The sequence below is a fragment of the Mastomys coucha genome, unplaced genomic scaffold (assembly GCF_008632895.1).
Source record: "Mastomys coucha isolate ucsf_1 unplaced genomic scaffold, UCSF_Mcou_1 pScaffold22, whole genome shotgun sequence".
Classification (NCBI taxonomy): Eukaryota; Metazoa; Chordata; class Mammalia; order Rodentia; family Muridae; genus Mastomys; species Mastomys coucha.
Window position 1 is genome coordinate 113,576,938 of NW_022196905.1, and position 17,083 is coordinate 113,594,020.

General features: G+C 53.5%; 1 protein-coding gene and 1 long non-coding RNA gene across 2 annotated transcripts in view; one reads left to right on the top strand and one right to left on the bottom strand.

Annotated features, from left to right (window-relative positions):
- Rbm19 (RNA binding motif protein 19) overlaps positions 1–17,083 on the top strand; it is an 85,591-nt gene that overhangs the window by 42,049 nt on the left and 26,459 nt on the right. The gene's annotated exons all lie outside the window — the stretch shown is intronic.
- On the bottom strand, positions 5,268–6,525 carry LOC116068311. The gene is made up of 2 exons (XR_004109545.1): positions 6,432–6,525; positions 5,268–5,475 (listed from the first exon to the last, which is right to left on the bottom strand). It is a non-coding gene; the product is annotated as an uncharacterized LOC116068311 (long non-coding RNA).

The following is a 17,083-nucleotide window of genomic DNA, read 5'->3' on the forward strand; positions in this document are numbered from 1 at the left end:
CCATGCCAGGATCACTCATCCTTGCACTTGGGACTGCCTTCCCTGGATTCGCACACCTCTCTCTCTCTCTCTCTCTCTCTCTCTCTCTCTCTCTCTCTCTCTCTCTCTCTCTCTCTCTCTCTCTCTTTCGTTCAGTTTGTGAGCTGCAATGCTGGGCCATGAACTCAGAGGAGCCTTCCTTGGCTGCCCTGGGTGGCTGGGCCACCCTTGCCTCCTCCCGGATGGGCCTCTGTGTTCTCATTTCTACACCATTGCTTGACACATCACAGGGGTACATCACGGGCACCCAGGAAATACTTGCTAAGGAAAAAGAAACAGCAAAGATGAGTGGAGTGGGGTCCCCCTACTCCATCTTTTTAAAATTATCATTTGAGTCACTGGTGTGAAAGTCAGATCCCTGAAGCCGCTTGGCAGTGCCCTGTCAGGTGCCCACCAGGGAAAGAGGTGTCTGCCCTTCATCGAGGGTAATGTACAATCACTGACAAAGGAAAGCTCTATGTTCTGTCCCAGCCAGTAGTGCTCACTGCTGCAGAGCCAGCCTGTGTCTGCCTAGCACAGGAGACAGCCAGTCTCAGGCCTGAGGCCTTACTTTTTGTTTTCTTAGTCTTTTAAGGAGGCTTGGTCCTAGGTGCCTGGCTCGCTCTCTCTGGATCAGATGATAAAGCTGAAGGTGGATTTGAGAGGCTGGGGGAAGGGTACACTGCTCGTGTGTTTGTTTGCTTTCAGAAATAGATAAGTTATAAGAGTACCATAAAACTCCATGTTCGGTCTACTCTCTGCTTGTACGTATATGTATGTTAGTTTCTCTAACCCACTGAGGCAGAAGTTCAAACACACGTGGGTGAACTTCATGCCTGCCTCTCCCCCTCTAAGTTACTTTAGAGAACTTTCTTATAAAAACGGGGTGTCTTTAAAGACCATTATTTTGTACAGTTCTCAAAATCAGGCCATTCTGACACCACGTTGTGCTTGCTCTGTAGCCTGAATGTAAAACGCTGCCCCCTTGAGGGAGTCATATCCCAACCCGGCAGAACCCATGTTGCCTCTCATCCTCAGCTAAGGTGGCTGCAAATTAGGAAGACAGCCACCTCCTCTCTTGTTTCTCAGAGCTGAAGCAGTTGTGACAGGCACCAGCCACTTGCTCTGTGGTTGTCTGCTTGATCTGAGTTCAAATCCCGCTGCAGCCTCTGGCAGCCTAGGCCAGTCCAGGTCCCTGTTTTGTAAAGCTTTGAGGTGTGTGGCTAAAGGTCTGAGAACTGGATTAGGATACTTGGCTGGTTACCAGCCCTATCCTGAGCACAGTTTTGACCTTGGGTGGGTGGGTGGGTGTTTCTGGGCACCTGTTTCCTCCTTTTGAAATGAGCATCATAGAGGACTAGAACCAGCGTGCCTCTGGGCAGCACTAAGTATGTGGCAGGTTCTGTAAATGGAGGCTGCTGACAAAAGGCAGCCTGAGGACTGTGCTATTCCCTGTGTCGGATGTTGGGGCCTGATACACCTCAGCAGCTCAGCTGCCTGATCCTGGCCTTCCCTGCCTGTGCTGGGCAGAGCCACTCCCTCGCCCTCCCACCTGTCCTGGCCACCCCCACCCCTAGGTCTGTAATGCTCAGGACTCCACATGCTGGCCACAGTCTGCTACCTTGAGCTCACTTTGGTGGCCTGGGGAATCAGTCTGTGGGGCAGCATTCTCCAGGGACATGGCCTGTCTTTCTCATGTTTTAATTAACTTTCCTTGGCTGAGACTACTACCTGAGAGAAGGTCACCTGTGGAGGAAGGACCTGTTTGCCTGTTGAAGCTGCCATCAGTTTAGTAGGCAGCTGTTGACCAGAGGAAGGGGCTCTGTGCTCACAGCCTGGAGCATCCAGACAGAGGAGGGAATGCCAGGGCGCAGCTCCCTGTCTCCCTTTCCTCTTTTTGTTCACACCAGGACCCCAGCCCATGGGATGGGGCCACCCACATTTGGGGTGGGCCTTCCCACCTCAGTGAAACCCTTCTAGAAACACCCTCACAATACATCCAAAGGTATCTCCTCGGAGATTCCAAATCCAGTCCATTGGATAATGAAGATGACCATTGAGGGGCTGGCTACAGGCTCCCAGCACCTGTCCCCTTAGGAGAAGCCACTCCTCCTGGCTGTGGGTGGGAAGGAGGATGCAGTCCCGCAGTCTTTCTAGTTCACCTGTTGTCTCCCTCCTATAGAAATGATGCGGAGGACACTCCCACCTCCCGGGTCTAGGCGGAAAGGATTCTTAGTCTTCCTGCCGCAGCCTCGCACCTCCTCTGGCTCTGGGAACATAGATTATTTGGGGAGGGGGGGGGATGTGAAGGCACATAACCCCTGTTCTCCTCCCTCCCTCCCCACCAGATCGTTAAATTATTCCACAGGAGCTGAAGCTCTGAGGCTAAATTACCACAGCGCGTATCATGGCAACTGTCCCCATCTCAGCTTCTGCCACTTGTCTCTGCGGCCACAGCGGCAAGAAACTTGCTGAAGAGAAGTCATTATCTGGGAGGGGGGAGGCCCCAGGACAAGAGCTCCCCACCCCCTCTTGCCCCACAAACTGATTAGATCAGCACCCTGTCAGGACAAGCTGTGTGTGTGTGTGTGTGTGTATGTGTGTGTGTGTGTGTGTGTGTGTGTGTGTGTAACAAGTTGAGAGAAGAATGGGGCCTTTGGGGTACCGATATAGATCACCAACCACTCACTGGTGCCTGCAGACCGAGTGACATTCGTGATATTCGCAGCCACCTTATTCTTATGGGCAAGGTGAAGGAAGGGCCCAGTCTTTGCTGACTTGTACCTTTATGTGTTTCTTGAGTGACCGAGCATGTGGTGAGGCTGTGGAGACCTCAGCACTGGTTGGGACAGTGAGACCTACAGTCACAGAGCTGGCATGCAGGTGGAATGTGGGTGCCTGGAAGTGTGGCTTGCTGGGCAGGCAAAGTCTCCCTGAGAGTGGCCTTACACCTGCAAAGACAGGGCTGGCAGAATACTAGGTGGCTTGGCACAAGTGGCTCTGTCTCAGATCCTAGGACCCTAGAGAACCTGGTGCCACTTGAAAGATGTTCCCCATGGCACTAAATACGACTGGGGCCTGTTTGTTTGTCTGTAGGAGTCTCTGCTATGCCAGTGTTCATGTTGCTTCTTTCCAAATACTAATGACTCTTAGTTTTGGTAGTGCTGGGACTGGACCCACAGCCCCTGAATGCCAGGCAAACACACACCCCAGTCCCTCACTGGGGGTGTTCTAAGCAGGGGCTCCACCACTGAGCCACACTCCAGTCCCTCACTGGGGGGTTCTAAGCAAGGGCTCTACCACTGAGCCACACCCCAGCCCTTCGCTGGAGGATTCTAGACAAGGACCCTGTTGGTGGGCCACGCCCCCAGCTCTCCTGCAACCTTGTTCCTGCATTTGTTTTAAGCTCTCTGGCACCTGGCTCTTCCCCACCCCCCACCATAGCTGCATAGTTCAGTGAGGTCCACATGGGGGTGGCCCACCACCTACCACCATGCCCACCCTCCATCCCTGTGCTCCCTGTGTGTTGGGGAGAAGGGAAGCCCACCCCCTTCCTTCTGGCCACTGTAGAGTAAAGCTGGGCCTGTCCGCTGGGGACGATACCAGTTTATTCCTCTCAGTACTGCTCCTCGGAACATCCTCATTAAGGCCCCTCAGGTGAAGCTGGGAGGCAAGGTTGGGAGGCCTAATGAGGCTTGCTGCAAACCTCCCTAATTACAGGTTGACTGGGTCTTCCCTGGCCTCTCATCAGGCCTCATAAGTACCTGATTAAGGAAAACAAATGATACCAAGGAGGAGGAGACGGAGACACCTGGGCTTCGGGGGGACCATAGCCAAGCCATGCCCCTGGGTGGTGCAGGAAGGAGGAGGAGACGGAGACACCTGGGCTTCGGGGGGACCATGGCCAAGCCATGCCCCTGAGTGGTGCAGGAAGGAGGAGACGGAGACACCTGGGCTTCGGGGGGCCATGGCCAAGCCATGCAGGTGGTGCATGGGGGGCCAGAGTAGAGTTTTCATGTTGTGGATCCCATAATCCCTGTCACATGCACTCAGCCTCGGGTAACATAGGGATGTCCCCGGGAGGTCAGATCCACAGCCTGCCAGCCCTGTATGAAAGAGCCAACCAGCTTTTCCTTTTTCCTGGTCATTTAAAACAAGAGCTCCCATCTAGGCATAGAAGGATGGCCGCTTCTGCTCTTCTTTTCTGTGCCTCCCAAGGCCCTGGCCTGGGTCCCAGTAGGTGTGTCCTAACTTAACCTGACCACAGGGAGAATCACCCTCTACTCCCTAGGGTGGCAGGCGGCTCCTTGACTCTAGCTGTCATTGCTGCTGTCCCAGCTAGCCTGTGCGACCTGCTGTCCTCCGTGCTCCAGCCACAGGTGTGCGGGTAGTGAGGTCACTGGTGAGCACCACACAGACACTCAGAGCCTCCTGTTCCACCCAGTCATTAGGGAAGCACCCCAGGGTTCTGGTCGGGTTCCTGCTCCTGTGTCATAGGTCAGACCTGGTCATGTAGCCTATCTGAGACTTATCTGAGAGGACTTGAGACACAGGAAGAGCAGGTCTGGTCCATAGTATACTATAAAGCATATTGCGTGTGTGCGTGTGTGTGTGTGTGTGTGTGTGTGTGTGTGTGTGTGTGTGCGTGTGTGTGTGCGTGCCATGTGCCTGCATGTGTGCATACATGGGTGTGTGTGCACATTGTGGTGTGCCATAGTGTGGATGTCAGAGGACCACCCCCAGGAGTTGATTCTCTCCTATCTCTGTGAGTTCTAGGGATTGAACTCAACTCATCAGACCTGCACAGGAAATGCTTTGCCCCTCCAAGCCCCCTCACCAGCCCCACAGCCCTGGCTTTCATGCCCTGAGTTGGAGAGGTGAAGCAGGGAGGTGGTATTGGGATATCACTGTGGTTGGTGGTCCAGTTCATTGCATAGGTTGGTGAGACAAGTGCCTCCCTCCCCCCTGCTGCAAAGTGGGTTTCTGGCCTTCTTGCACCACCTCAGTACTGTCACTGGTTCAGAGAACATACAGCATTTGCAAGTTGTTTTGTTTCGTTTTGTGAAATGGTCTGACAGTATCCCAGGTTTGCTTCAGATTCAGCAGTCTTGCCTCCGCTTCCCCCATGCTAGGATTGGAGGCTGAGGCCACCATTCCCAGCTAGAGAGACCTGTCCGTCCATTCAACCATTTGTTCATGAGTTCATTCACACACATCTCCTTCACTATCTGCTAACTGTGAGCCGCACATGCCAGACAGACTCTTACATTATTTAATAGTTGACAGAGATTGGGGGTGGGGAGGCTCTTGTGTAGAGACAGAGGACCCCGCCCTCCACCTGGGCCCCCTCCCAGTTGGGCCAGACCCTCCAAGCTTGGCTTGAGTAGCCACTCTTCAGAGGAGTTGCCAGCACCACATCTGGTCCACACAGAGCTTCTGTCTCATGGGCGCTCCGATCTAGCCAGAGAAACCAAGTCTGGTTTTAGTTATCTTCCATCCTGTCCCATGAGGGTGTGGAAAGCTTCGATTATGTCCCTGTGCCCGCGTGCGCGCGCACACACACACACACACACACACAAGGCGCATATCACCACAGACCTGCCAACAGAATCTAGTCATCCCCAGCTGAGGCGGTACTTTCCATTCTTCCAGATGGAATGGGAGGAGGATGCAGTCTCCCCCACCCCCCCCCACTCCTATGCTGCGAGCCTAGCACAGCCTCATGATGTGCCAGCCACCTGTGAGGTGAACACTAGTGGTCACAAGGCCCTCCCCCTTCTCTCTTGACCTCCCTGAAGTTTCCCATACGCGATCCCACCTGGCCCTGGTTGGAAGTTTTTTATTTAAATGATTGCCCCCCTTTGCCCGTGGACCCTTCCACAGGGAGGTGGCCCTCTCTCAGCCTGCTCTACCCAGATCCCTTGGCTCTCAGCCACTGATGGACCACACGGTTGCCCCCTCCGCTTTCCCTGTGGGATTGAATGGAGTCCTGTGTTGGTTTGTTCAGCCCCAAATAAATGGTGCAGCTCACAGATTCATCTCCTGCTCTCCCCCTCTCTCAAAACTCACTGGCTGTCACACACACTGTTGTTTATTATTGTTTTCTTTCCCAGACTTTTAAAAATAACAGTTGTCCCAGCCTGGGCGAGTTGCCCTCCCCAAGTGCTGGCAGGCGTGCTGGCATGAATCAGTGCTGCTCCCTGCCCACCATCCCCCATGACTCTCTGGGAAGCCTCCAAGGCCTTCCTTCCAGCTTGCTCTCCAGACACTGCCTCTGTCAGCGCCTGCAGTAGCATCTCTGTCGCTAGATGCTTCCTCAGATGCTGAAGGAGCACATTACAGGTTGAACCCTATTGGTCTGGAAAAGTGGTCACCTCCCAGCCGCCAACCTGGCATCCCCCCAGACTTCCTACCAAGGCTTCCTTATAATCCTGAGCAGGGCTGGGTGGATTTTGGGGAGCTTCCCAGTGTCATGGGGTGGGGGATTTTAGAGCCTTCCAGTATGATAGGGTAGGATACTAGAGCCTTCCAGTGATGTGAGGTAGGGTACTGGAGCCTTGAAGTGACATGGGTGGGGTTCTAGAGCCTTTCAGTGATGTGGAGTGGGATTCTGGAGCCTTACAGTGTCATGGGGTGGGGTTCTGGAGTATTTCTCCTAGTGTCCGTTGTCAGAAGTGTCCAGAAGGCCAGAGCTCCTCAGTGCTGTCCTTCAGAGCAGTTTACTCCCTTCTTCCACTTCCTCCTCTGCCTGGGAGCTCCCCAGGGTTTGGTGGCCCCAGCTAGATACTCAGGAGCTGTTCGAGAGCACAGTGTAGCGGCTGTGTCAAGAGTTGGGAGCAGTGGACTCGGCATTCGAGAGCACAGTGTAGCGGCTGTGTCAAGAGTTGGGAGCAGTGGACTCGGCATTCGAGAGCACAGTGTAGCGGCTGTGTCTAGAATTGGGAGCAGGGCACTCTGGTCATGATGGGCTGAAGGAGACACACAAAACAGAGAAGCCGGGAAAAGCCAAGCATATGCTATTGTGTGGCTCACTCAGCAGTCAGCATATGCTTTCTACAGAAGGTGCCAGGTGCCACTGGTGCTGTCCAGCCGTCAGCATCCAGGGAGACACAGCATCAGTGAATAGAAGAGAGCCTTCCTAGAGTGCAGTCAGAACGTGGAGGATGAGAACTGAGCTGGGAGACCAACAGATGCCAGCCCCTTGCATAGGCTCACAGAGGCCACCCCGAGGTCATAGCCCACCCTGCACTCTGCTCCCTTAGCTGCCTAGTGACCAGGAATAAAGGTTCTGTGTTTGCTCAGAAAGTCTCCACAAGAATGGCAAGCTGTCTGGCCAGGGGGCTCCTGGGGCCAGCACTCCTGCAGACATGCCCAGAACAGCTTGTCACTCAAGGCTCAGGAGGAGGAGAGGTTTCCCCAGCCTCAGCCTTCAGGAGAGACTGTCCTGTACTCTGTCTGTCCTGTATCCTCCATGCATGTCCCTGCCATACCCAGATTATACAGTGCAGTGGAGCCAACACCTCTATACCACATAGCCACTCACTGCCATGTTTTTCCCAGTGTTTTAATAAAGTTTTATCAACAGCCAGCCACGTCTGTCCACTAGCTGCCTTTTCAGGCACAGAGAGAGCCGGGTAGTCACAACACCATAGCCAGTTATGATCTGACCTTTATAGAAAATGTGTGTGCACCCCACTGTAACAGTGGCTGCCAGCTATCAGTCCCTAAAGCCTTTTGGAATCTGCCACTGCTCACCCTGTGCCCTTGTCAGCCGCTCTGGGAAAAGGAAGGAGGGGAGGGAGGGTCCGACTGGGCATCTGCCCATCCTCCTGGAGAATCTGGGTTCTAGGTGAAGGAAGGCTGCCACCCTATGCAGCCGTGGGGGTCAGGCCACAGTGACAACACGTGACATCCTTCTCTCTGCCCTTATACAGTCTCTCTTGGCCTGGCTCAGCGTCGTCGTGTCCCTAGAGGTTCTGCCTCCCTGCAGCGTGGGAGTGGGGGAGGGGCATGAGAATTCTCTTCCTAGAGCCAATATCAGGAAGCCATAGAGACCTTTCTGAGTCTTGGGGTACATCACTTTGTACCCCTGCAGAGAAGGCCCACCAGTGGCCACACCTCGGCCATGCCTCGGCTCCTTCCTCATCAGATGTTGGTGATGGAGGTGGCCTGGCTGTCTAGCATTCTCCATGGGGCATCTTCTACCCGCCCAGGAAAACCTACCTTTCTTCATTCCCCCTCCTGTCATCCCTGGTCACCATCCTTGGTCAGGATCCAGTTGTCAGAAGGCTCTTTGCCCTTAACTTGACTTTAGGATAAGACAGATTAGTTCTGGAGACCAATGGAGGGCCAGCGTGAAACAGTTTCACAGTTGTGTGGTTGCTGACGTGCGCCCATCAGTATGCTTTGAGTGTCAGAGTGGGTCCCCAAAGTGACTGACAAGGCATAGCAGAGCTGTTTGTGTGAGAAAACTGGGAGGAAGGTGGGGAGCTGATACAAGTCCAGGTTCTCAGTAGAGTGACCAGCCACAGCCCACTGTGACCTGCTCCAAGCAGGTGTGAGCAGGTAGGGCCAGACATGCATTCTGGGGAGCAGGCCTGAGCAGCTGTGGGCCAGTGGAAAGAGTATCTTCCTGCTCCGTGCCCTGGGTTCATCCCAGCCTCCACTCACCTCATGGTCCCTTTTTCCCACTCCCTACCATGGCTCCCAGAGCCTGCTCCTAGTGAGGACCCTGAGACAATTTACTCTAAACTCAGCAATGATGGCATTCATCCTCCCGGTCATTCTAAGGGAGCCTGATGGGAGATGGGAGAGCAGCGTAGAGCAGGTCCCACACAGCCATACACACATCTGGAAGGCCTGGATATCTGAGGTTTCTCGAGTTGGGGTAGAAATAACAGTCAAAACAAAACAGAGGAAAAGCAAACCCTTGTTGGTTTCAGGCAGTGAGGAAGGCCTGGTCTTCTTGTTGTCATCTCTTCCTCCTCCTTCTCCTCTTTTTTACCTCACTGTCTCTTTAAACGTCTGTCCTCTCTTTCTGTCCCTTCCTGTCTTGTGGATAATGACAACGGAGGGTGTTGAACTGGCTCTGGGCGTCCACCTCTGGCCACTGCATGCTTGTAACGATTTCATTAACCTAAATTATCCACTTTATTTTCTCGTAATGGGATTAGCTGTTCTCCAGGCAGTTGAAGACCAGAGGGGGAGAGGGCCGGTGTGTTCCATTACTGCACTGGGTGGGGGGCGGGACTGGCTGAATGTACACTCTGGGCTAGTGAGGGCTCCTTCCCATCCTTCTCACTAGAAGAGGGACCTGGAGTCTGGATGAGCTCATATGGCTCAGGGAAAGCAGAGGTGCTGGGCCACCGTCATGGTGACTGGTTCACAGCATCTTTTAACCTTGGTGGGACCCGTGCCAAGCTGCAGACCTGCCTATGTCAGAGTGTCAGGAGTGACTATGCACCATCTGCTGTCTTGGCCCTGCTGGGTGGGCATGCCTGGTTCTCAGGGAGCCTCACTTGGTGCCAGCGCAGACATTTCACTTCATGTGAGTTGTAGTAGCCACAGCCATCATCGCTCAGAAACATGGCATCAGGTGCAGGGCTGGGCCATGATTCCTGATCTCCCCCTGAGGCGTAGGCCCTTCTCACATCAGAACGGGACCCTATGCAGAGGGATGCCAGAAGTTGTCCCCTGAGTATCAGGACCAGCCTTCCCCAGTTTCATCTGTGCCTGAGCTGATAGAAATGAGGCCCTCTCATATATACCCCAGCATCCCGTGTCTTCGGTACCTGTATCCTGGGAGATGCCCAGAGTACCAATGACTGGAACCTGAGGCCTCACTCAGGTGTTCAGGCACTATATATGCCCAGCCTTCTTATCACTTCTCACCACATTATGCCCACTGGCCTTAGACTCACTCAGTAGCTCAGGCTAGCCTATAGTCCAGGCTAGTATGGAACTGGGAGTTCTCCTCCTGCTTCAGCTTCTCAAGTATCTGGGATTGTAGTGGTGTGCTACCATGTCCTGTGAGAGTTTTTAATTTGGGCAAAGAGAAAACAGAACAGGACTTGTTGGCTAAATGAATTTGAGAAGCACTGCATGCGTTTACGTTCCAGACATCCCCTCCATGTCCGTGTTAAAGGCACCCGAACCAAGATGCTGGCCACAGGCTGCTTACACAGGGGCACCTGACTTAACCGTTTATGCAGAACAGTGACTCGGTCCCTGCAGGACAGCTTTAAACAGCACTGGTTTAAAAGGAAGTGAGCACAGCAAGTGAGTCCATGCAGGGCCTCCATGTGAGCCCCGCCTCTCCACCTGATAGGCTTGTGCATTTTAGAAGACCTTCACATCCTGCCTCTCAGTGCCTCCAAGGATTATGTGGGGCAATGCTCAAAATGCACTCCAAGTACTCTGTGGCTCAAAACATAGCTGTTTGGGGCAGTCAGAGGAAGCGAGTCCATTTCTGTGTACGAGCTACAGCATCCTTTACATGTTTCTAGCATGTACATGTGTACGTGCGTGTGTGTAGTGGTCAGGTTGACCTCCGGAGTCTCCCTCGGTCACTCTCCACCTTATTTTTTGAGGTGCAGTCTTTCATTTTCACATGGGGCCCTCTGAGGGGGCTGGTCAGCAAGGCTAGGAATCTGCCGGTCTCCTCCTCCACAGGGCTGGGGTTACAGAACCATCCCTCCATATCAGCTTTTAATTGGGTTCTGGGTTCAAAACTCAAGTCCTCTTTGCCCAAGAGAGCAACCACAAACATCACCAGCACCCGGTGGCTATCACTGCAGGGCTCAGCTTGCTCAGAGGGCTCAGGGAGGTAATTGCCAGGTACGTGTGAGACCCACAGGCTCTGTAATCCCTAGGACATTACAGTTAGCTGAAGCCCCAGGGCAGGTGAGGGCACCTCAGCATGTAGATTGTCTAAGGTGGATCTGTGACTGGGGCAGACCCTGTGTGACCTCGTGGGGCTTAGAGTTGCCAAGAAGCCCTCTTGTCTGAACATGAACTACTTTAAGGACCAGGTGATGGGCTGGGGCGAGAACCACTGTCCTCAGAAAGTGGGCCAGCCCTTCAGGATTCTTTGTACCAAATCCGATTGGAACTCAACCTTGGAAGCAGCATTAGTATCCAAGAATCTAATGATGCCCTGTTAATACCATGTCTTGCTTTGTTGGCATCATTCTAATCTCTGACTCAGGATCGCTAGCCTCCTTTTCTAGAAGGAAAGCATGTCCACCTGGAGGCCATGGCTGGGCTGAGTGGACCCTACCCATCCTGAAGGAGCAGCCTCTGACATGCATAAGCTCCCAGTCATTCAGCAGCTTTGTGCCACCCCACATGGCTGGTTCAGAAGGGTGGTGAAGGACCCATGTCTCTAACAGTCTCTCTGGGAATATGGGGGCTGCCTGTTCAGGGAGGGACCTGGTGGAATTGGAGCATTGGTCACCGTCTGCTCCTCACTGGGGACTCCTAGTAAACTTGTCCCACTCTGCCCATCAGCACAACTAGGCAGTAACCTGCCCATAGTCACCCGTGGAGGCTCAGTCAGGCCAGGGCCACCTTCCAGCATCCCCTCCTGGAGCTTCTAAGTTCACCTAGAACTCAGCCCCAGCTTAGATTCAGAGACTCTGTTTAACCATTCAGCCCTCGATCTCTCATTTAGAAAATGCAGAGGCCTCGCCTGCCTGGCAAGGGCCCCATGAAAGGCTATTGAGAGACGTTAAATGCTGCCCTCCACTCCTCTCGCTTGCTCGGAAACCAGGCCATTTTTCAGCCTTCAAGAGACAAAAATGAAAGGGAGTGTTGGCTGATGGCAACTAGGTAACCTTTTACACGGGCTCTCACCGGGCCAAAGCATCGAGTAATTGGAAGGGCTCAGTGTAAAAGGCCCTCTAAAAGAGCCAGCGAGGACAAAGAGGCAGAGACTCCATTAACCAACCCTGGGCCATCACTTCTGCAGAGCAGGCCCAGTACTGCCATTCACACGCACACATTTGCTTGCCTACACCTGGTTGTCTGGTTCTGTGGGAGTGGATGTATCCCACTGAGGTGTCACACCTAGCCCAGGTCATCTTTGGAGGGGCCATCTCTTCTCTTTCTTGCTAGGCAGGGAGTAGTTGAGGTCATTGTATGGGGACAGTTCCATCAACAAGTATGGGACAGGCCCCTCTCTCATTCTGTGACTATGTCACCAGACTCAGAGTAGAGGACTCATGGGTCACCTTACATCAAGGGCAGCATCTGAAGAGACCAAATGTTCTGCCCGAATGTGTGACTGCCTAAGTGGGCAGTGGGTGGGTGGTGCTGGACACTCAGAGAGAACACACAATGTTGATTCAGCACCTAGAGAGAGGTGGGTGTTCCTCAGTGCCGAGCACTGCTCACGGGACTCAGCCGAGCGCTGCGACCGAGCCGTGCCAGACTCTGCTTTCTGTCTCTAGCTGAGGAAGGGAAGGCAGATGAAGTATTCAGGTGCTATCAGTCTTCATAGTGGCTTAGGGCAGAGGGGGCACCCGGGGCAGGGGGCTTTAAGTAATGGGACCAGCTGATGCTAACTAAGGCCCTGGGGTGGGTGCACACTCAAAGGGAAAGCCACTGTGGGTTCTTAACAGGAGAGAAGAGACCAGGAGTGAGCTGATTGGACAAGAGAGATGAAATGAGGATGTGAGTCTGGTACAGACATGAGACCCAGGGCAGATGTTGTCCCTGAATCTGCTGTAGGGCGAGTGTGGCCTTCAGCTTATTTGCCTAGCTAGAGATCAGACAAGGTAGACTGAACTCATCATCCTGGAGGTTTTCATACATCCCAGCGAAAGTGGGCTGTTTGGATGCCTACCCATGTCCACAAGCCAGACTTGCTGCCAGGCTCTGTGGCTGCCCAGTGAGACTTTGAGCCACACACAGACTTTAAGGGACAAGGAAGCTATGAGAGCAGCTGCCAGCCTCACACGTGCCATGATGAGAATGGCTTGCACATCCTTGAATCACTCTACACCCTCCTGTAGAGTAGCATCATGGGAGCAAGTAGCAATGATCAGACCTCCTAGGTGCTGAGCCCTTGAGTGTTGGGTGAGAAAGAACAGCCACTTCTCCCCGCACGGCAGGGCTCCACTGGCTTCTGGCTGCTTGGTGGGACACAGGTTGAGTGTGGACACTGTTAGCCAAGCTGCAGGCTTGGGGACCAGACCCCTCATGAACCCTGTCCCTGCTCCCTGTCACCTAGGAGGACCAGCCTGGTTCTCTCCCCTCTGTAAAGTGGAGACGGCAGTGCATGGCTCTCTAGGGCCATGTGAGTCTATAGTCCAGGCCTTGTCATATGCTGCAAAGCAAACAGGGCTGAATGAATGCATCTGCCACTGCTTGCAGCACCATACCGCATGTGTGCATGTGTGCAGCGTGATAGCTAGAGCTGGGGGTGTATTTGAAGGACACCGCGTGTGTGTGTGTGTGTGTGTGTGTGTGCAGCGTGATGGCTAGAGCTGGGGGTGCATTTGAAGGGCACCGCGTGTGTGCATGTGTGCAGCGTGATGGCTAGAGCTGTGGGTGCATTTGAAGGGCACCGCGTGTGTGCATGTGTGCAGCGTGATGGCTAGAGCTGCGGGTGCATTTGAAGGGCACCGCGTGTGTGTATGTGTGCATGTGTGCAGCGTGATGGCTAGAGCTGGGGGTGTATTTGAAGGGCACCACGTGTGTGCATGTGTGCAGCGTGATGGCTAGAGCTGGGGGTGCATTTGAAGGGCACCGCGTGTGTACATGTGTGCAGCGTGATGGCTAGAGCTGCGGGTGCATTTGAAGGGCACCGCATGTGTGTAGTATGATGGCTAGAGCTGGGGGTGCATTTGAAGGGCACCGCGTGTGTGCATGTGTGCAGCGTGATGACTAGAGCTGGGGGTGCATTTGAAGGCTTTTTTCACTGAAAGAAGACGCCTGTAGTTTACCCTGTCCCCACAGTGCCCTTCCTCCTCCTGAATGCAGTGCCTCTTTCTGGGTCCCCTGGATAGCCGCACAATTTTCCACAGTGCCTTGAGCACAGGTGGGGAGAGGGCCTGAGAATGGATTTCCCATGTGACTGCACACTTGGGAACTCTGAGCTCCAAGTAGCAGGGAGGACTTCAACCCCAGGAAAGGTTGGAACCAGCATGCACCACATCCACCCCTTGGTGGAGTGCACACAGACCCACCTCCCAGCCTACGGCCATGGACTAAGGCAGGCTCCAGAGCCAGTTATATTACTCAAAAACTCAGCTGTACAGGGCCCTCTCTTCTCCCCTTCCCTCTCCCTTCCTTCCCCTGAGCCCATCTCCTTGGCCAGGATTGTGTAAGTTGAGTCTGGGCTTGGGAATGCTGTCTGTATGGGGAGGGGACCCCTAGGAAGGGGACACATACCTTGGTCTCTGAATACAAACACACCCCGAACCAGATATGATGGGCCTCCTCCCACCCCACACACCTGAAGAAATCAGAACCACCCACAGCAAACTCCAGTTGTCATTGAAAGCCCACCAACCTGCCACCAATCCTGTTGGTGGCAGCCTGGCAGAGGAGGCGGGGCTGTGGTGCGGGAGGTGTAATTGGTGAACCCAGGGTGAATGAAATAATTGGAAAAGTGAGGTGTGAGTTTGTTAGGGAAGTGTGAGCGTGTGGGGGAGGGGAGGACGGCTGTGTTTAAAAGCCCGCTCTGGCCTCTTTATTCACAGCTTCTGATACAGTAATTGCTATTTTGTGGTTTCTATTATCTACACAGTGGGGAGTGTGTGTAGCCCCGTCCCTCAGTGTACTGGGCTGGGGATGAATCCCTAGGTGCCACAGTTTCCTCCTCCTTCCTTGGCCCCTGGTGGCCTCTGCCAACCTCTCCCACTGACCGTGGCCTTGGCTCCCAGGACACAGGGTTCATATGGAAGTCCCTTCAAAGGCCTCTTTTAAAAACTGGCCTCACAGACCGGGCCAGTAGATAAGAACCTTCATAATGGCTGGTATTTATATGTCTCTTATCTCCTTGGAACGAAAGGTACTTCATTGATTTTTCTTCCCTCCCCCAACCTTCTCTTTTCTCCTTAATTCTCTTTGGCTGTCTCTCCAACATCCTTGGTGCTGGCTTCCCACAATCCTGCATTACACAAGCACCCAGGGCCAATCTCCGGCCAGCCCTGTTCCTGAGCACCCAGGGCAGGAGCTCACCTCAGACCAGAGTCTGTCACCTTTACCCTTTGCCCCTTGGTTTTCTCATCTGTCAACCAGAGGAGGTGACAGTGTTTACCCCAGACAGAATTGTTACATCTGGGGGTGGCAGGTCTCAGAGACCTGGGGAACCCTCCTTTGTAGCTGAGGTGACAGTAGCAATGGGCAATGACAGTGTTCTGAAGCCTCCATGCTACATTTCTAGAAGTGTCCTCAGATACTGGGAAGTTCTTCCTAAGCTCTAACTCTTAACTCTTAGCCTGGTTCTGTCCCTGTTCTTAGAAGCCCCGTTTTACCAGGATCATTTCGCTGAAGCTCCTGGGGTCTTTAAGCACGAGGTCCTTGGCTATTCAGTTGGCAGTCCCAAACCTAGGTCATGGACTCGCCCAAAGGCCCCGGCTTCCATCCCTACCCCAGTTCCATGGTGGCTCCCTCAGCACACTCTCAGATGCACGCCTGCAGACCCCAGCAGCCCAGCCCTTCCCACCCCTTCACCAGCTTCTTTCTCCACCTTTTAATTATTTTCCTCGGTTCCTCCGGCCCCTCAGCTGCTTGCCATGCACCGAGCATCCACGGCTCACAGCACGCTATGGAGGGAGGAATTAACCTCAACAGCCTCCCCCCACCCTCTCCTCCTCTCCTCTCTCTCCCTATTTCCTCCACCCCAACACAGAGCCAGGCAGAAAGAATGTACACATGGTCCTCTCCCTTGCCCCCATGATCCTGTGTGGATTACTAGGACCAGCTACTAACACACGCACACACACACACCACACATACCACACATACACATACCACATACACACCATACACAGACACATACCACACACACACACACACACACACATCACACATACATATACCACACATACACATACCACACACACATACCACATACACACCATACACAGACACATACCACACACACATACACATATCACACATACATATACCACACACACATATACCACATACACACCATACACAGACACATACCACACACACACCATACACATCACACACAGACACATACCACACATACACCACACATAGACACATACCACACACACCACACACAGACACATACCACACACCACACACAGTCACATACCACACACCACACACAGACACATACAACACACACACACACATACAACACACACACACACATACACAGAGGTTCCTACTTCACCCTGGATTTAGCCACGTTTGGGGAAGGAAGGAGCCCCACTTCTGGAAGTGGCTTGTCTCTGTGGGGAACAGGGCAGGCTTGAACTATCCTATGGCAAAGCAAGGGACCTCCCTGCTGTTTCCCACCCAGAACAGGGCTGCTTCCCCTGGATCGTTTGCTTGTACAGCAGAGTGGAAAGACTTGGGTGGTGGACTCCATAGCCCCTTTGCTAGTCCCTGCCTCTTCTGTCCGGCTGACTCCTGCTGTTGTTCATTCTGGAAGTGGCTCTAGCAGCACCTGTGCAGGGCAGGCACAACACAAGCAAGATGAGTGTGGGTTCTTTCACTAGAAGTAAAACACACACACACACACACACACACACACACACACACACACACACACACACAAAGTATCGCATGCACACATGGACTGGGTGGTTCTGGTTGGTTCACTGTGGGCAGTGACATTATGACAGGTATGCTGGAGATGAGGTGAATGGGTCTGGAGAGCCAGGGTTAGCATCCTCTGCTCTGTCAGACAAGCAGCCTTGCTGCCCCACACCTTCTAGCCTTCCTACATTAGATGTCCTGGGCTCTCAATGTCCCCACAAGTGACCTAGAGAACCAGTGACCAGTGACCCATTTCTGTGGACCACCCTAGGAGCCAGCCTGTGCATCTCCAGCTCTCCCTGTTCCAGTCAGCACCACC